The sequence below is a fragment of the Equus asinus genome, chromosome 21 (genome assembly GCF_041296235.1).
Source record: "Equus asinus isolate D_3611 breed Donkey chromosome 21, EquAss-T2T_v2, whole genome shotgun sequence".
NCBI lineage: Eukaryota > Metazoa > Chordata > Mammalia > Perissodactyla > Equidae > Equus > Equus asinus.
The window spans coordinates 72,326,529-72,348,507 of NC_091810.1; the positions used below are offsets into that span (position 1 = coordinate 72,326,529).

The following is a 21,979-nucleotide window of genomic DNA, read 5'->3' on the forward strand; positions in this document are numbered from 1 at the left end:
CCACTGTTGTATTCACTGGTCTAAATATTCCCATTCAGGCATTGAAAATCTCTAAACTAGAGAAGCCTAAAGTGGAAAGTCTATTGAAGCCTCTGCCCGATCAGTCAAAGCCTTGCCTTCAATATATTCTGCATTCCGTGTACCCCCGGATGATAATTGCAGTAGCCATTTCATGACTACTGTTCGTGGACTACCAATGTTCCAGCCTCTAATGATAACTGGTTCCTCACTCCCTCCAAACCCAGCCATCAGAAATCCAATCCCAGTTCCTTTTTCCATTAAGGTTCTGCTGCCTGCAATGACTTCTATGAGCAGTTTGTGTATCGACCAGAATTCTTAATTGCAGACAACAGACTCATGTCTATTTAGTTTAAGCATAAATTTATTACAAACACACAATCTCTATCACAATCAGGTAGTTCCTAAACAGGAGTCTCTTTCCATGGCTGCTGGTCCCTGGGACATGCTGCCTGTTCATATACCTCCCCAGGGGAAAAACAAAGAATACCCCAGGCCCTTCTTCATTACCCCCACATGATTCAGTTCAAAATCAAAGTCTCCCATGGATATATCTATTGTAGAACCCAACTCATGTATATGTGCTTCAGCATTGCATGAGACTGGGAAAAGTAAAAATTTTTTTATCCTACTCTGGGAAAGTGATATGTACACTTTGGGCAACTATCACATTACAAGGTTGTGAGGCAGTCATGAATGGCATAGATCCACAGCATCAATGATTCCCAAAGGTCAGCTATTGCCCACTCAGACTTAACGTGTTTGTAGAGTGAACTGTTTGCGCCAAATTTGCAGGCTTCCCAAGCTTCTCTTTCACTGATTTCCATTAACATTCTTGCCAGTAGACTCCTAGTGTCCCAAAGTTTCTTTTATTGACATGGGAGCAGAGCTATCTCAGGAACATCACTGTATCCCAATGTTAAAGAAGGAATCCCTTACCTATGCCCCAAATTTAATTTTAATATGGTCCAAATAGCTATTCCACTCATTAAATATAATTGTCATGAATGACATTATATACATTTCCAATGACATCATTTTAATTTTTAAAAATTCTACAAATTAGGCACTAGTTTGAGTTCAATGTAATCTGACCATGTCACTCCCTTTTTAAAAACACTTTAGTGGTTCATCCATACTACAATGGTATCTTCCAGCTACATTGCAGGAAGTTGGTGTCCTTGTATTCTGATTCATATCTTCCTGAACATCCTCAACTCTTAGCAGCTACCCAGGTGAACTCTAATCAATCAAACAGAAATACTTAATTTTCCACATCTCCCCAACTATTTTATGAATCTGGGCCTTGGAACATGCTGTTCTCTTTGCTTGGAGTGTCCTTTCTTCCAAATCACATATTCTTATGTTATTATCTATTGAGAAGTCTTTCCTCATCTACCTGCCTAGGATTACTTTCTTACTCTGTAGGGTCTCTGCTCTGCTTCGTGCAGCCCACCATTATCGTGATCACCTCACTATGTTTTGGTGGGTGGTGCTTATTGTTGTTTATAAACATCTGTGTCACCTCTTCAAAGTGAGCTCCTGGAGAGAGGTTGCCTCATATCTTGAATCTCCAGAGGCTGGCATGGTGCTTTGCTTATTTTTTAAGCTCTAGCATTTCTTGTTAAATGAATAAACTATGAACAGTTTATGGCTACATCCTTACCTTATACGTATTGTTCCTTGTAAGATTTAAACTTAGAGATTTTCAAACCCTGATTGTTGCTTAAACAAGCTTAGCTGTTGAAGTGGTCATTTCAAGAAATTTGTGGTTGCTAAATTAGCCACTGGAGGGAGCCCATAGACCAGTTTGGAGAATCATTACCACTCACAAAACATATTAATTAAAAATAATTATAAAGTAGATCTTTAAATTTAAAATAAGGTGAGTTTTGCAGCTCTAAAATAAGTAGATTAGTTTGTAGTTTATACAGAAGGAAAAATAACATAAAACTCTTAGCTTGTGTTTTTTTCACAAAGACAAGTTATATTATAGAAGATAAAGGAGAGAACAAATGGGAAAGAAGTAGGAAATCCAAAAGTCTAGGGGTGTTTTTCACTTGAAACATTGGTTCCACAGTCTTCTTTGCATTTATGACAAAATAATCTTTAAACATTTTTCTTAAAGCATGTTTTTTCAAAGTGGTGATATTAGATGAATAGACCAATTATGACATACTAGTTCTCAAGGCAGTGTTACTGATAATTTGGACTGATTCACTTTTAACTTAATGGTCTGAATTTTTCATTTTAATTAATTATTATAGAGATAATGCTGTTGTTTTTCTTGTTATATTGGTTCAAAGGGAAATAAGTCAGAAATTTTCCAGATTAAGGTAATTTTAAAATATGATTTGATAAGCATGATTATGCAAGCCCAAAATTTTGAGAGCTTTTAAGAAATATGAAACATATATCGAATTGCCTAGAGATACATATACAAATATTCCACTATTGAATCTTTTGGAACTTACTAAGTCAGGTGAAGATTTTTGAATATATTGAGAAGTTGCTTTTGTAAATTATCTAAGACAGTGATTATTTTTATTTTATTTTATTTTTTTTTCCTTTTTCTCCCCAAAGCCCCCGGTACATAGTTGTATATTCTTAGTTGTGGGTTCTTCTAGTTGTGGTATGTGGGACGCTGCCTCAGCGTGGTCTGATGAGCAGTGCCATGTCCGCGCCCAGGATTCTAACCAACGAAACACTGGGCCGCCTGCAGCGCAGCGCGCGAACTTAACCACTCGGCCACGGGGCCAGCCCCGACAGTGATTATTTTTAGATTGTTCTATAGCCAATCAAAATAATTTTCCTTTTGGATAGTAAAGTAAAAAAACTAAATTCAATCTCAAGTGATGTTGTTATTGAAATTCTGCACAGAGTAGAAGCTGATAATTGCCTAACTCAGGCACTAGAATTTATAACAGTGGCTTTGATAAAATGTGGAATATCTTTTTATTAATTCTCTAAGTTCTGAGACAGCTAGGCCTAACAACAGGGGAATTCCAATTGTTGTTGGTTCTCAATTTCAAAATTCTCTATAAAGCAACTTTCAACCTTTGGGACACTATTGATGCCCTCTCTCTTGGCACAGTTAAAATTTCAGATGGACTTCCCAAATTAACTCATTTGAATAAGCTCAGTGGAAAATAGTCAATAAGCTAAATTATTTGAGGACACACTAAAATGTTTAAAGAGTTTTATATTTCACATAAATACAAAGTTATTGCTTAACCTTTTAAAATATTCTTGGAGGTCATGGCTCATTTTTACATATGCCATGTGTTAGCTCCCAGACCTCCTCCCAGCACAGTAAAACAGGTTGATGACTCGGGTGCCAAGTAAGAGTCAGTTAGCTGTCTGTAATGTTCGACACTTTTTTTGTTTGTGGTATTTTCACCAGTGTTTTAAATTTTGTGCCAGATCTTCTTCGCTTCCATAAATACGCAATTCGTGTTTGGAATGAGGTATGTCTGTGATAAAAGCAGATGTGGATGAGATATGATGTCAGTCCAATTTGTTCTGTCTCATGTTCAAAGTGGTTCTCATCTACCGACATTCTTCCACTTCACCACCTGGAATTATCACCACCATTTTAGATGAGAAATTTGAAGCTTCGAGACAGTACTTATTCAGTGTCACACAGGGAATGCTAGAGGCAGCATTCAGGCTAGGCCTGTTTGCCTCTAAATTCTATTCTCTTCTCTGCTCCTGTGTTTTTCAAACTTTTCTCATTGGAATCTATTCTAAAACAACACATTTTGCATGAGACCAAATGCGGATACACACAATAAAAACATTCTCAAAAAATACTTATCTTTACAACATGTGATTTACTCTGATATTTTATACTCTATTCTATTTCATTTTGTAGGACATAAAACAATAAATTGATTTCACAATCCACTAATTGGTCACAATCTTTGGTTACAAAAACACTGTTCATCACTTTACTTCTCGACTTTATCTTGCTGTGCGAATAAATAGTTTTTGGAAATTAACTTCAGAGGGGCATGGACCAGTTGAGGTAAAAGAAGTAGGAAAGTTGATGGAGAGAGTCAGTGTCTTTTAAATTAAATTAAATTTAAATTTAAAATCCATTAAAGACCTATGTTTGGCTCCTTTGAATATAAATAGGACTTGTTGTGGAAGGAAATCAATAAATCTTAATCTTGATATTTCTTCAAGTGTATTTTGAGAGAAGTCATGCTTACATTAACAAGAGTTTTACCAAATTAAATCAGTAAGGATAATAATAGTTTTAAATCCAATGAGAACAAAGCACAAACAAGTCTATTTGGAGAAGCAATATTGAGTTAAGGATAAGAGTGCATTTTGAGAATGATTTTTCTGGATTGTTACATCCTTAGAGATTTCCTGAGGAATTTGTATGGGCAAACCTGAGGCAGTCATTAAGTATGGTTTTTCCCTTGAGGTTTCTGTGCTGAACCAGCATATCCCTGGCACCAGAGGTTTTCAAAGCTGTAAATTAAGGATCTGAGAAATTCAGGCAAGCATCTCTCTCACTCTCTAAACATTTCGATTCTTCCATTTCAATTATTAAAACAAAATTTCATTTGAGATATTTTTAGTTCCACTGCTTTAGCAATATTTTCACTCAGAATGCCTCCTACCACATGAGCAGGTATTAGAACTTAATTTTTAAAGTAAATTTCAGTTGTCCTGGAAATGAATGGATGTCATATAAGCTCTAGTTGAATTAAAATGGATATTTTGCATGCATACGTGGAGACCAATATCTGTTGCTGTTGAAAATATTCTTTTGATTTAGTATTTTGTGATCAGCTTGGATCTCTATATGAAAAGGCTATTAAGCAGACAGCGTGGAACTTTTCTGAATCACGTCAATGACAGATAATCCTTCTATGATTATTGAATTTGGAGAATTAGTGTAGATTTAAAAATAACAGAAACTTACTTTGTTTTCAGAATTTTAGATAGATACCATTTAGTAATAATGATAGTAGAATATAATCTTGTTAATCCATATCTCAGATAATTAGGAAATTTCAAGGCCTCCCAGCCAAATTTCAAACTGAGTCAACCACTTGTGTAGAACATTAGCTGGATATTTGCTGCCGCTGTGAAGTCATGGCATTCATTTCTTCAAATAACCATTGATTGTTTCCGGTGTGCTAGACTCCATTCTGAGCACTAGATAGACACACACAAGTAAGACAGATAAATCCCATGCTTCTATCACTCATCTTATGGTTAGGGAGAAAGATAACAAACAGCCAAATAATATAATGTCTGGTAGTGATAAGGACTTTCAGGAAAAACCAACAGGGTAAAGAGTTGAAGAATGAAAGGTGAGGAGATTTTTTTTAAAAGATTGGCCCTAAACTAACATGTGTTGCCAATCTTTTTTTTTCTTCTTCTCCCCGAAGCCCCCCAGTACATAGTTGTGTATTCTAGTTGTGAGTGCCTCTGGTTATGCTATGTGGGACGCTGCCTCAGCATGGCTTGAGGGGTGCCATGTCCACACCCAGGATCAGAACCAGCGAAACACTGGGCCAACAAAGCAGAGTTTCGGTCATGGGTTCGGCCCGGTGAGGAGATGTTTTAATCAGGATTATTGAGGAGACGCCTCTGAGGAAGGGATATTTGAACCAGTTATGCCCTCTCTTGGAAGCTGTGCTTCAAGGTATCAAAATGAATTTCTTTTCCTTCCCTGCCTGTGTCTCCAGTTCACTGTCCCTGTGCATTCTATGCAGGAGAGTTGGAATACCATGCACTTTAATGATGGGAAATGGCTTGCCTTTAGACATTCCTAATCAGAGAACTTTCCATTTAATGGTTTTGTTGCCTATGAACAGTGTTGAAGAACTTTCTCTAGAAACTGCCTAAGATGGTAGGATTATATAAGAGAACACCAATGTTTCGTGGGCTTTTTATTTTATCTGCCTATTGGCCACATTGATGCCTAATAGTGATTCATTTAAGATAATTAAGTTTTTGTTTTGGAAAGGACTTTTTATTTGACTTATAAGCATAGCATGATGGACCGTTTCGTGTTTGGTTATTTTTAGTTTTGTTTTTAATACAAGATTGCAGCAAGTGCCATTTAAATCATGTATTTTTCTTGCTCACCTTGAAGAGTAGAGCCAATATGATCAATGGTCAAAATAAGTGGAGATATTTATTAATAATCTGCTATATCTGGCAGACAGACCCTAAGATGCCCCTTAACTTTTCCTACCTCCTATTGTTCTCATCTTTGTGTAAGTCCCTCCACTGGAGTGTGAGTAGGACCTGTGACTCTTGCTCCTAACCATAGAATGTGATTAAGGGAAATGTCATTCCCATGAATATGTTATGTTATAACAGACTCTGTCTTAGCAGATCTCAGCTAGAGATTCTCCTTATGGGCTTGATGAAGTAAACGACTGTGTTGGGAATACCCCATGTGGCAAGGACGTCTGGATCCTCTCCAGAAACTGTGGGATGCCAGTAGGACCTGAGTTAGCCTCCACCTGGCAGCCAATAAGAAGCCAGGGCTCCAGTCAGACAACCTTAAGGAAATGAATTCTGCCAAAAATCTGACTGAGCTTGGAAGTGGAATCTTCCCCAAATGAGCCTCTGGATGAGAATGCAGCCCAGCCAACTTGATTGCAGCCTTGTGAGACCCTGAGCAGAAGACCCAGCTAAACAGGCCTGGATTCCTGACCCATGGAAACATTGAGATAATAATTGTGTGTTGTTTTAAGCAACCGAACTTTTGGGATTTTGTTACACAGCAATGAAAACACTAATAAAATTCACAGAACTCCTCCATATCCTTTTACCCCAACCATCCACCAAACCTCCAAATCTGAAAAATGATGATAATCATGAGAATCTTAACACTGAAAACAGAACAGTAATAACAATAATAAAAATATATATTAATTGAATACCTATTGTGTGCCAAGCAATGTGTTAGAAAGCACTTTTCCTCTATCATTTTATTTATTTTTCATAAAAACCTGGTAAGGAAAGTATTATTTTAACCATTTTACAAATAATGGAATCATAACATTTTGGAAAATCTGTCAACCACCTGCACAATGAGTGTCAGAGACAAAATTCAAACCTGTATCCATTCACTCCAGTTGGCTAGCTGCCTTGCCATGCTGCTTCAAAAATTCACTTTCTCTTCTCCCACTCTCAACTACTGAAGTGCTTCTGAGGACAAAAAACTGAAACTAAAACAAAATCACACAACCAATATGGTTTTAGGTCACTGCAAGTTCATGGCTTCTGTTCTCTTTTGGCCTCTTGATACCATGAGTAAATCTTTACTTTCTTTTGACCCTTCTTATTACACCTTCCATCAGCAACTCGCATGCTGCTCCCCTTGAATGCTGGAGCCAACCGCTTCACTATCCCTCTTCTTCTCTAAAAAGACATAGATCAGCAAAACGTATTCTCTTATGCCCACCTGTGCTCCCTACAACTTTTCTTATACCCACCAGAGCCTACCACCCTTCTTTCCTTTCTACTTCTTTCTGGTTTTAAAGGCTTTTCCCCCCTCAGTTTGAGACTAATCTATTAACTTTAAATCCCCTGCCTTTTGTAATACATCTGTTATTCCCTCTCTTGCTTGTATAATCTGCAGATTCGAAAATTGGGATTTATCATGTGTTACAGGTTGAATTGTGTCCACCTCCCAAAAAATTAATTTAGAGTTCTAAGTCTTAATATGTCAAAATGTGACCTTATCGGAGATAGGGCCTTTGAAGAGGTAATCAAGTTAAAATGAGATCATTAGAGTGGATCCTAATTCAGTATGACTCACATTACTATAAAAAAGGGACAAATTTGGACACAGAGACTGACACACACACAGGGAGATGTCATGTGAAGAGTTATTCTGCTACAAGCCAAAGTACTACCAGCAAAGCTAGGAGAGAGGCCTGTGACAGATCCTTCTCTAGTGCCTTCGGAAACAGCATGGCCCTGCTGATACCTTGATCACAGGCCATTAGCCTCCAGAACTGTGAGACAATAAATATTTGTTGTTGAAGCCACTCACTTTGTGGTACTTTTTTGGAGACCCTGGTAAGCTAATACACAGAGTAGCAGGAAAAAAAAAACTTCGCTCTTTTCCCCCAGGCATACTTGGTTTTCTGTGTTTCCATCTGGAGCCTCTGCCTTTCTCTGCTAGGGACGTCTCTTCCCAGTGGTTTCTGAGGAAAATTAAGAGCCAACCAAGTTCTATTTGATTGTCACCAATGTAAAATGCCAGTTTCTGATGGCCTGGCAGACATTAAAAGCCATCTCTTGCTTTTGTGATGCGCTAGAGAAGGAGTTGTTCTAATAAATTTCCATAATCTGATTGGTGAGGATTCTGATTCAGGCCAGGTTATCTGACGTCTCACCTCTGCCTTCTTGCTGCTGAGGTTTCCTTGCCCTTCCAAATGGGCCTCTCAGGTAGGATCTGTGGCCATGCCCAGCCTGCTCTGTTTCTCTTATGTATCACGGCTGATCCATGGGAAACATATACCTTTCACCGGATATCAGAGGATCAGTAAGCATCTCAGACATTCTACTTTGGTGCCACAAGCTGCCTTAGCTAATTGCTTCTCTATAGGCTGCCTTCCACGTCACATGCTTGTCCACTGTGTCCCCTAAATTGCTCTTATCAAGGTCTCTGAGAAGTTCCCTTGCTGTGCCTCTCACCAGATGTCAAGGGAGCTCACACTATCTACCAGCTTCAGAAAAATCATCTGTAGTTTCCTAAGTAACTCTAGGCCTCCAACCTCTTTTTTGGCATGAATAGGGGAAGAGTAAAGTAATTGTTTCTGATGTCATCCTGCAAGTCCTGCTTTTGGAATAGATAATTGGCTGGAGGTGGAAGGTCAGACAGGAGCCACAGACCTGACCCTCTGCCACCTCCTTGGTACCCTCAACTTATGTGAACCGGCATCTCACTTTGGGAAAACTCAACACCTGTTATTTTGCTATCAATTTGAGGTCTTGGATGAAATGAAAAACAGGCCCGGTTTTAACATCCTATTATCATTTATATTAATCTTCTACCCGTCTACCTGCCCATACACCTTATTCCTTTTTTCTTTTCAGTCAACCTTCTTGCAGAAAGTAGCCAGACTTGTGGTTTCCATTTTCTTCCACTTACTCCTCAATCCACAGCTCTGACTTGTATTTCCGCAGCGACACTGAAAACTCTCCTTGAAGAAATTACTGATACACTCTTGATTGCTCCATCCAATATTCAGTTCTCTGTTCTGACCACTCTCTGGTGTTTTTGAACCTCTGTGAACCACTGTGAACCCCTCCTTTCTTCCTAAAACTCTCCACGCTGTGGTCTTGGACATCTTTCTCGCTCCTCTTATCTTCTCCATCTCCTTCCAAAAGTGCCTATTCCTCTAGCCTTCATTAATTCTATTGGTCTCCAGGTTTCTTCCTTAGCACCTTTTTTTCTTTCTCTCTTTGCAATTTAACCCAATATAAAAGGTTTTTCTCTAATCACATCCAAATTTAAACTCTACGCTAGCTCACTTTCCTAAATTTCAGATCATTGTTTAACTACCTAGTGAACATTTTTGAAGGTATACAATTTTGAACTATTATTCTTCATACAAAAATTTTGCAATCTAGACAATGGAGGAAGAAGTTGTAGAATTAAAAACATAGAGAAGATTATCTCTCAACAAAGAGAGAGAACAATTATTGAGTTTGAATAAAGGGGAAAAATGAAAGGGAAATAAATTCTTAATCACTTAATCATTTTATTTTAAAAAATAATTTTATTCATTGTGATATAATTTTCTCCACTAAATACTCGTTACTTTATAAAATGTTAATATGCCTTCAGTTGAAATATGTCATCCATTTGGAAACATTCCGCTATAGTTTTTAAAAAGCAACATTTTAAATCATTTTACCAATATATTAATCATGCTTTTTTTCACTCTTCAGTTTTTTATATTGTTCCGAGTGATATAGGAAATGGTGGTAGGCATATTAGAAGTATCTTTTCTTCACATTCTTTATTTAGGAATCATCAGAGCCTAGGCCAAGTCTTAACCACTGTGTTAGATGATTTTAAATTTATAATTTCTCTGTTCCCTTTGCTGAATGATTGGTATTCAAATTACTTATTTTATTTTTGCTTTTATCACACTGTTTTGCCCCTACACAACTTGCAAGAGAGCAAATACCATCTGTGTTGTTAAATTTTGCCTCCCCAACATGCAGCAGCTGATATATAATTGTTATAAAACTGTTTCTTAAAAACTAAAACAGAGCTCTCTTTTTTTGTTTATTTGTATAATATTTATCAGTCTGCTAGACTTAAGAAACTTCAGGGTTTTAGTCGTAGCTATTGTTTTTTATTCTTCAAAATTCTCCAACCACAAGTATTCTCTTTTTGTTCCATAATTCACTTTTTATAAATTATGCCATTAAGCAGCACCGTTATGATTCTTTGAATGATTTCCAAGATGATAGAATCAATTATTTGTAGTAGATAACTAAAGGGCACACTCAGAAACAAAACTCTCTTATTTAAGACTAAATCCACAAATATCAAACATCTTTCATGACATTTCAACATATGAAATAAATTGTCACTCCACAATCGAAAATCCACAAACTACAAAAACCCAAGCTAAAGTCTTGTCCTTGTAAAAGTTTCCCAAAGGTAACATTTTTATGTGACCCCCGCCCTGTCCCTGCCAGAGAGCTGGGACCATTTCTTTTCTCCAGTAGGAAGCATAATGGAGCAACCTGAAACATCCATAAGAAAGAATTAATAAATGCTGCTTCCAGAGGGACATCCTTGGAGAGGTGAGGAAAGGAAGGAACAGTTGCCAAGTCTATTGAAAAGTCTGGCATCAAACAGGGTGACAGACGTTCTAGCCAGGTGGTCCCCATATATGAATGAAAGAATATGCTGGAAGTGGACCCCACAGGGACACTGTAGATCCAATCATGACCATAGCTAAAGATTAAGTTAACTCCATTAGTAGAAAGAATTATTAAAAAATATGCAACTCATTGTAGATTGTTATGCAGGGGCAATGCTAATCATGTGTTTGAACTCAAATCTCATCAACTTATTATGGTCTTTGCCAAATGTAAACCAAGGGGAATTTCATAAGTCATATCAACTGTCCATGCCTCCATTTCTTTGTATAGATGCACTCCAATTCAATATGGACAAGGAAGCATTCTAAGATTTAACAAGACTGGACCTACACAGACTCATGTTTGTAAAATTTCCTATGGTTTTTCTGAGCCATACCCCACATCCACCTGAGGCCTGTTTCTTCAGACATGATAAGGGCCAGAGCCAGTCACAAGGGCATCGGTGAGGGAGGGTGATGTGCAGAGGGAAGGATGAAATGATGCCAAATGCAGACAGAGGTCACTTCAAAAAGTTGTTAGTTCAGAACGAAGAAAGGGGAGGGAAGGTTCTCCTCCTCTCCACTGCATTCACCAATCAAACCCAGATCCAGCTACTATACCCACCATTATTGTGTAGTAAATTGAGCACAAGACCCCACCTATACTGAGACTCATAGGCGGAAGGAGCTTCTTCCATTCTTCAGCCATAACTTTGAAGTAGGAAGCTGAACAGCATGCATGAAATAGGCAGACAATTAGAGGACATGCAGAGATGGGGATGGGCCAGGGTGAGTATGTCTGGTCAATGTTTAAATGGCACTTCAAGAAAAAAAATGCACATATGTATGTATGTGATGGTTAATTTTATGTGTCAACTTGTCTGGGTCATGGCACCCAGATATTTGGTCAACATTATTCTGGATGTTTCTGTGAAGGTGTTTTTTGGGTGAGATTAATTTTAAAATTGGTAGACTTTGAGTACAACAGATTGCCCTCCATAATGTGGGTGGGCCTCATCCAATTAGTTGAAGGTCTTAATAACAAAGACTGACCTCTTCTGAGCAAGGAGGAATTCTGCCAGCCAACTTCCTTGGGACCCTGTCCTGCGTCTCCAGACTGCAGGCCTACTCTGTAGATTTTGGACTTACCAAGCCTCCAAAATCATGTGAGCCAATTCCTTAAAATAAATCACTCTCTCTATATATATATATTTATTTATATATATATTAAACTTGTAAGTTCTTTTTCCCTGGAGAATCCTAACTAATATAATATAACATAAGTTCATTATAAAGTTCACTGATGTAAAAGTTGTGTGGCATCTAATATAAAAAGCACAATAGAATATACAAAATTCTTCATTGTAAAATTCTTATAACCAATTGATTCTCACATGCTTTCTTGCTTCTTCACAAACTATTGTATTTGTAGCTAATCTATGGTTGCAGTTTAACTATGATTTGATAAATTGAGCCATATCCCAATCTTCTCAGTCTTTTGCCAATAAACTTATTGCCATAAAATCTGGTACATGAACTTTTGAAATCCACTATCAGTTTTATAAAATTCTATTGCTAATAATTGTGTCAGAGAGTCAGAACAAATAAACGTTTGATTATTTGATTCAGCAAAGTCACTTACATGATTGTGACAGTGAATGTTAGTCGATATTTTGACTTATTTTGATGGCTAAGGCAAAAGTGGAAGAACAAAGATTTATTTGGGAACTTGATTTGACTTCTTTTCTGGATTGGATAATAGTTTTAGAATACTGAAAAAGAATTTCCTCGATTTCTGTGCTCAATGTAACAGATACAGGCATGACACAGTTTTGAGTTTAATTTAAATTATCAACATTTTTTTCCATCGCTTTCTTAAATCTAGAGAAGGAATTGGTAAACTTTTTGTTTAAAGAGACAGACGGTAACTATTTTAGGCTTCGTGGGCCAGTCTCTGAGTCTCAATTACTCAATTCTGCTGTTGCAGTGCAAAAGCATCCATGACGATATGTAAATGAATGAGTGTGTCTCATTAAACTATACTAACAAAAATGGGCAGCAGGCCAATTTTGACTCAAAGGTCATACTTTCCTGTCCCCTAGTCTAGAAATCAATGATCAATGAAATTAAGCCTTGATTCGTAGTGTTTGCTGATTTCCATGGTGTATATGTTCCCATCATGGTCGATTTCAAGCTAGCAACATGATGTCATTAAACCTGGAGTTGGAAAGAGATGTGCAGTACCACACCATTGTGTAGTATATCCTCTATACAGATGCAATACCCATAAATTATCTCAAGAGAATAGATAATAGTAAAATGTAGTAAAATAATTAAGAACTGATGAGTTTTACCCATTTATTGCCTTTCTTTTTAATATAATTTAATTGTATGTGTATATAATCTAATTTTTAATATTGGCTGTGTTGAACCACTGGCTTGTAAAATTCCTGAAAATTTAAAAATTAAATCTTGTGAGCCAGTACAAGCTGGCTACAGCACACCACTAGCCAGGGTCAAGAACCAACTTAATGTCTGGGTCAAAGCCATGAAACTGTTCCAGGGGATAACTGTAGAGTAGAAACTTAGACACAAGATAAAGATGCTCAGATAGCAATAATAATGAAGGAACAGTGTTGTACTTAGGCAAACCTTTCAGAGTTGTCTACTGATTTTCAAAGACACTCTATACCAAATGCCTTGATAGTTTCAGTTTGGCAACATTCTGGGTAAAAAGGGATTTTCTGAATTGACCAGGGAATATAATTATCATCTAAAACACCATTTCTAAGAGAAAATAAATCCTAGCTCCAAACAACCAACTTATAAAGGACCTTTCTGGAACACTATGTTCGTAACTTGGAGACTGCCTGTACACATACAAAAGAAAGTGTCATTTTTGCATGAGTAAATTATATTTTGCCAAAATAGGACTAAATAGAATTCATGGTAATGGTTTTACTAAGTGTTTAACTTTGTGATCCTAATTTTTTCTTGCAGAATAGTAACGAGCAATCAGATAACAAATCCTCAGTCTTCCTTACCCCCATGACACCTGCACCATGACTGTGTGTCTTGTGTTACACATCAACTCTAAAAGTCTTAGCATCCCTCTATTAACATGCATTAAGGATAGCACAAAATGTTGCACAAATTGATCCCCTTTGACGGATAAGAAATTTGACTTAGTAGCTATGATTTCCTGCTGAGGATAATGAAATGGTTGAGATGGTGTAGCATATCTCAATCTGAGACCAATTGTTCTTACATGTGGTTTAACCTACTTAGCTGCTGAAAGAACCTCAAAGACGGTGATAAAAATGCATTGCTTTAATAAACAATCATGTTTTCCACATACATAAATTCCAACCTTATATGTACAACAATTTGGTGAAATATAGTAAAAATGAAACGACCTTCATTTTTGTAATCAATGTGCTTTTGCTGTGCAGAAAGCATTGTACATCACCAAACCCATTTCCCATTATTTCCAGTAAATTTATTTAAACTTCTGCCATTCCAAGCTTCAAGAATCTTGGGGAAAGGCTGCCAAACTGTAGGCATTTGTTCATATCATGAAACAGCATGACTGAGAATGAATGGTAGATTCATAGAATCATAAATTTTTATATCTGAATGTATAATATCATAAAACCTCATGATCAGGTAAAAGCTCCGCATTTTACAGATGTGGAAAATGAAGGCCCAGAAGATGTGAGTGACATGGTCAATTTGGCTAGACACTTGTCTGGTTAGGAAAAGTATTTTTATTTTTCTTTCTGTGGGAGCAAAAAAGAGTTTGTTGGTTTATTTTTAAAGATAAATTATTTTAAAGGATCCTAATGCATGTTTCTAACTTTAAAATCAATTTGACTTTCCCCCATGGACTAATTCGTGTATAACTAGTGATTATAAAATAAAAAATAGAATTCTTGATGAGAAGACAAACTGCTAAAGCATTGTCATAAATCTAGACAAAATAGTAAGGTAATAATCTTATCTACATACAAACTAACCCATAGATGATGTATAGTATTTTATTATGACACTTCTTTAATGTGATAGGAGACAAAGCATAAATCTGTCACCTCCAAATAACCATAAATAATATTTCTTCAGAATTGCCCTTTTTTTTTATGGTGAGGAAGATTGGCCCTGAGGTAACAACTGTTGTCAATCTTCCTCATTTTGCTTGAGGAATATTGTCACTGAGCTAACATCTGTGCCAATCTCCCTCTGTTTTGTATGTGGGATGCCGCAATAGCACAGATTGCTGAGTGGTATATAGGTCTGTACCCCGGATCTGAACCCAGGGACACCAGGCTGTGGAAGCAGAGCATGCGAACTTAAACATTACACCACCAGGTCGGCCCCTCAGAATCATCTTTTAATGAGGGTTTTGTTAAATAGTGAGAAGTGTTCAATTATACTCCATTTTCCAGAGTAACTGTTGTCCCAATCACTTTTTACCTTCATCTAAAGGCTCTTGCGCACTTGTTTGAGGACAAAGTGGAGAAACTGGGAAAATTTCCAAGTAGCTGTGCTCTTTAAAACAAAGTTTACATAATTAGCTCAATGAAACACAGTGTTGCAACTGCTCACCTTCTTGGTCTAGTGAAAATTAAAAGCAAAGTTATTACGGGCTCTACGATATAGAGCAACGCTTCTCAAACTTTAATGTTTGAGAATCAGGGGATCTTGTTAAAGTGCAAATTCTGATTTACAAGTTCTGGAACAGGGCCAGAGGGGCTGTAGGCCTAACAAGCTCACAGGTGAGGCTGCTGCTGCAGATCCAGAGCACATTTTGAGTAGCAAAATCATTCTGTTATAGTCATATTTATGCTTCTGGAGCCTTTAAAGAAGGCTGGGGTGGGAAGCCATAAGGCCCTTTGAAGCATTTTCGTGGCTTGATTTGCATTCTATTTGCATATCCATCATATTTTTACATTTAAAAAAATTACTTGATTTATTAGCTTTATTACTGCCATGCAGAGCCAAATCATGGCCAAGAACTAATTTGGTGGACTGATTTAACAGTTTACAGGTATATGGAAGAAGGGTTTGCCCTCCTACTTGTGCTTTCTTTTCCTTGAAGGGTGCAAACATTAAGAAGGAAGAAAGAACGTCAACTCTCATCCCACTCTACAGTGTGAGACTAAAGGGATAACGTCGCAAAACCAACTAAAGTCATATATATTCATGTGTCCTCTGATGCTGAAGAGTTTAAGCAACTTATCAAATGAGGACCTTCTGGTGTCCTTTTAAAAGTAGCACCCAGGGGCACAGAGACAGCTATTTTTATTATGTTTAGTTATTCCTAAACCATGTGACTATTTTTTAATTGAAGTGCTGTTGTGTGTTACAGCAGCTGTGAGAAAAATGTTGTATTTAGAGAGTGTGTGAAGGACTTGATACTTAGTTAATAAATTCATCTCAACAGCTTCCTGCCTTTGAAGAAAGCTTGGTTTATAGCAGATCAGCTAATACACAAAAGCCTGTCCTATCTCGAGATTACAGTCTTGCTATTCATATTAGGTGTTATAATGCAGTAACGATTTTTAATGCTAAACAACTATATTAAGAACGCAGACAAGAAGCATATGTAAAAGTAGCTGAGAGCCAGCGTTCTAATCCCAGAGATGGCAATAAAGAGACCCCACATGTCCTCCTCTGAGCAGGCATTCTGTCATTTAGATACCGCTGCAGTTTGGCAGAAATAATTTATGAAAACAAACGCTTTGGAGTCAAGAGGACTAAACCCATTGTGCTGAAAGAATATGACAAACACCAGGATTTTTTTTTTCCCATTCAGGATTTTTTTGATCCAATAAGAGGTAAATTATCACATCATTTGATTGCTTGTGAGTGTCATTTGTGACAAGCAAAATGGCACTGTCTCGACGTGTTTCACAAATCTGAGAGGCATTTCAATGATGAAAACTAACAAGGGCACCTCTCTTTTTCTGGTACTATATCACAAGAGAACTACTCTTGGGAGCAAGTCTTACCTATGTGTTCTCCAAATGTATGGCGTTCATTATACAAAATATCTTTAGAGTGTGTATGAACTTAAATAAAAATGGTGTTATAAAGGATTCTCTACATAACACAGAAAACACTTCAAATGAGTTTGAGAAATTGCTCCTCAAATATATAGTCGTAAATAACTTGCTGATTTTAGGAACAAAATGCTATAGACTTAGTATATAGCTAAAATATTCCAATCTTCTAAAAAGCAAATAGAAGCACATCCATGACCCAGAAATTCCAATTCTTGGTCTTTACCTAAGAATAATTTGTTTAAGTAAGAACATTTAAGCATATTTCACTATAGAGCTGTTTGTAATAATGTAAACATGAAAATCACATGTCCATTTATGTAACAGAATACTATGCAGCATTTAAGAAGAAAGTTAAAAAGCAAGAAAGATTTCATGCAAAAATTATTATTGAATGATGAAAACAAAATGGAAAGATTTGCACAGTATGATACACTCTTCTGTAAACACACACAGAATACTATATATTTTCTATTTCATATATACTAATGTCTTCCTTATACTAATGAGACATACATGAAACTGCTAATGGTGGTTCCTTATAAGAAGGTCTTGTTCAAATGGCACTTGAGTCATATCTAAATGGATCTATGAGACAACATCTCATAGTAATTAAGAATTTGCATGTGGAACCAGATTATGTACATTTAAATCACAGCTCTCCTATTTACTAGATATATCACCTTGGATAGGTTACTTAAGATCTCTCTGTGCTTTAGTTTCCTCATCTGTAAGATGGGAGGAAAACTCCTTTAGAAAGTTGCTTGGAAGATTACATCAGTTGCCATATTTTACTGAACCTAAGATATCATTGATTCTAAGATGCACTATCACAATACATTACCACCTTCAAGGATGTCAAAATGGGAAAAGATGAGCATCTTAAAATGGAAAATATATATGCAAAGCATTTGTAAGGAGCACTTTATATATGTTGCTTATCATTATATTCTGAAATCGCTGATTGTCATTAAAATTAATAAAATATCAACACGTAAATTAAAAGAGAGATAGACTTTATTGAGTCCATCTGTGACTTCAAAAGTAGATTTATTTTGGGAAACCATGAAATAGGCTCTAACTACCTCCATTAGATATCTCTACCAGCAGGCACACCAATGCCTCAGCTCTAAAAATCAGGCAGCATTGGCGGAGTTAATTTTCTTAGGTTCATCCATTGCAAATCCCAATTCCAACAGCATCTGACACGGCAGCTCATGCATTCCTCTGCCAGCTCCTTAAGAAAATCAGCTTTATTAACTAAGTGCTAAAAATAGTTTATAATCCAGAGCAAACAAGAACTGTTACACTGCACAGCTGTGTTTTCCTTGAACCATTTCAGAGACTCTCCAGAATCAATTATCACTGGTAGTCTATTGTGCCTTATGGTTGTAGGGAGAGGTCAGGTTAAATTAATTAACTTTAAATAACTACCAAAGTCTGTGTGACACCACTGTCATCCTTCTAATCACGTTTCTGGGAATGTGCACGCTACGCAGAATCACAGGCTCACAGAATGGGTCATTTATTGAGGTCATCTGCTCTTGAGTTGATTTCCTTTAGTGGATCAAAATTCCAGGGCACTGTGCTTTTGAGACTCCACTTCAGGCTGTAGTAGATATTTGGGTCCAGTGTTTACTGGGTTGATTTTCGGCTTCATAGGGAGTCCAAACAGGGTAGTTATTATAATGCTTATGCCTATGCAAACAGAGCATCCAAAATGCCCTTGCTTAGCATCTGAGTGTTTTGGTGTTTCCCATGAAAGCCTTGTCTTCTTGCAACACAGGTCACTTAAAGTAGGAGGACAAACTTGATCCCATACTTAACCCCCCCAGGAGTCCATGGTCTCGGTGTTTTACTGCAAATGCAAATGGATCATAGAAATTAAACTGAGTTTTAATTGTGTTAACAGTTGCTCTTTATCCTTCCTTGGATTCGGGAAAGGGTGGAAAGCAATGCCTTCTCTGGTTAATGGGCAAAGGCGTAGTGTAAACAATGATTCTCTGGAAGATTAGCGATCCAAAAGAAAGCAATTAGAGAAAGAAAGAACATTTAGACAGAAGCTAATACTTAGTAGCTTGCAGCAGGGTGAAGCTGTGCAGAATTTTATTTCCACATTAGATGGAATTCTTTCAAGGCTTTTGTACTACAAAGCAGGAAAATTGAGTTTCTGATAATTACAAATGCTACAAAAAATTACATGAAATATGAGACTACTTATCCAACCCCTGTTATTTTCTACCTATGAACTTATTGTAGAAAACCTATTTTGTTCTTCATGTGTACCCAGCACTGAGCACAATGCCTGGAATATAGTAGATGCTCAATAAATGTAATAAGTGTTTGTTGATTGAAAACAATAAATGAACGGATGAGGAAGTGAGTCAGCCTTTAGAGTAATTCTTAGTAGAAAGAATAAATATATATTTTACTCTTTCATTTTCTTGAAGACAAATGTTTGATTAATTTGTACTGTTGGATGAAACTTATTTAGGCAGCCAGCAGCTCTTTAGCAATCCAAGGTAAATTATCTTGTCCCTCCTGTTTTGACTAGGCAGAAGGGGGACAATGACTGTGCAGTTCCTCTGGTATATGCATAATAGGAAAGAGAGGAAGGGTCACTAGATTTGGAATAAAAAGTTCTACCACTAACAAGATCTGTGTTTTGGCAAATCACATACATTTTCTGTCCCTTGGGTCTGTTTCGTTTTGTTTCCCTTTATAAGATGAAAACAATATCTGTTCTTGAAATCTCAGCATACATGGAGTGCTATATTATGTGTGAAAATGTTTGACAGACTACAAGGCAACACTCCTCAAATCATCTGTGATGAAGGACAAGTTTTTCTTTTTCTTGATTTTTTAAATTTCTAATCCATTGAGAACTGATACTTTTAAAAGTCCGCATGTCAAAGTCACAGCAACGTTAAATTGCTGTCATGGTTTCTAAATGCTTTCTCTCACTTTCAGTCCTCATTTTCTTGTGGAACAGTAGGAAACAGTTTGTTGCCTGGCCAGGGTCTCCCGAGGTCTACTCTTTGAGTAGTGATGCTATTAATGTCTGCCCCAAATAGAACTGGGATGATGACGATGATGACAGTGGGATGGTGATAACAGAGAGAGTGAAACTGCTGCTGCTACTCAAAGTGAGCCCAGAGTTGGGTATCAAAGTCTGGACTGGATTTGAGCTGGTTGAGGGGGAAGTGGGTGTACACTGCATGTATGAGAAAGCCTGAGCAAAAGTGAGATGCAAATCACACGCAGCGTCAAGACCATTTCACACTGAAGTGGACAGATACCTTCAGAAAGTAAGATCAGAGCATAGGGTCAATCGCACAGGACATAGAGGTTTTACTAGGTGAGTGACAGGCTTAAAGTGATATTTACAGATGCTACATTTGGCAACTTTAGGAGGGATACATTGAAGCAAGACTAGAGTTTAATATTCAAGATACAAGATGGAAAGAGCCTAACTAGGGTGATTAAAGTGGGACCCAAAAGGAAAGGGTACGAGAAATATAACGAAAGAAGAACTGATGGAAGCTGTGATCTGTTGAGGGGAATGAGGAAAAGGAAAGAGTGAAATATGCAACTATGGAAATATAGCAATAAGTAGAAATATGGGGAGCAGTATAATAGATGTGAGAACAGTCAAATAGTTGAGACGATGTTATGGCTCTGCCGCTTGCTAGCTGTGTGCCTTGGGATAGTTCATTTCAACTTTAGATTACTCTGTAAACTAACTTTAAGAACATATACGTCACAGGCCTACTGTGATTTTGAGTGCTACAACATATGTAATAATGCATAACATATGTGAAGTGTTTAATAACACATGTGTGTTGCATGAACACACATATACACACATATCTCTGTGTCCATATGTTCATATGTTTAGACCATAGCGTTATCTTTCTGTCATCTAGCTGTCTACCTATGATATATATACTTTTTCTTTCTAAAGTATATTTAAATTTATCATAATCCATTTGATAAAAATACAGATAAACTTTAAAGAGAGAATTAGACTAAATTGTGTGATTCAGTGACCTTTATTGGACTCTCCTTTTACACAAATCAACTAGTAGAAAATAGTGGTAACCATTGTGTTATTGTGTCCTGGATGCACGCTATAACCGTTCAACTGTAAGTAGAAGTTACAACTGTTTGGTGTGCCTCCTCTGTTAATACTGACATTATCAGCTGTATACCCTCAATACTCCAAATTATATGGATCCAATTACATCTTTAGAGAAAATGTGTTATCAAGGCAGTGTGGTAGTGGCTGCAAAATTTGCTGAAGATAGACTGTTGTGTTTTGTAATGCTCCTATCCCTTCATGACTTTACATTTCCAAGCTCTGCAGTCTATTTCTCTCAGTCCATTTTGCCACCTAATGAATAGCAGCCACTTCATTATAGTCTCAGAGTCTGAACGGTATGTCTTCACTGAGGCAGGGGAGCTGTTTTAAGTGTACAAGGGTGGTATGTAAAACCATGCAATTAGAAGACTTCTAGATTAAGTACCGTAATTTTTAAACCCCTGCCCCTAAGGATGTGTTGTTATTGGGTTAGACCAATATATTCTAATATGATTATCTAGAATGCCTTCAGTATTTTCAATTCAATAGATTTTCATTCTTTTAAAAAACATTTATATTGAGTTCCAGTTGTGCGTGGTGTTAGGAATACACATATAATCAAAGATGGTTCTTGCCCTCAGAGAGTTTACGACCTAGTATAGAATGTGCTATGGGAAAATGCAACTACAATGCACTAAAATAGAAATAAACCTTGTCAAAGCTGTATTGAGAAAGTCAGTTATCTCCAAATATAGTCATGCATCAATATCAGCACATTTCTATATTGGTTTTATTATGTTTTGTTTATATCTATGTATTTATAACTCATAAATGATCTTGTATTCTAATAGTAATGCACACAAACATCTTCAAATGTAGGCACTAAATAAGATGATGTAAAAACCCACATTTTAATAAATATGTTGTATTATACAAGAAAAATATTT

The 21,979-nt window shown here is 36.9% G+C and overlaps 1 protein-coding gene across 1 annotated transcript in view; it reads left to right on the plus strand.

Moving 5' to 3' along the window:
* ZNF385D (zinc finger protein 385D) overlaps positions 1–21,979 on the plus strand; it is an 806,057-nt gene that overhangs the window by 389,327 nt on the left and 394,751 nt on the right. The gene's annotated exons all lie outside the window — the stretch shown is intronic.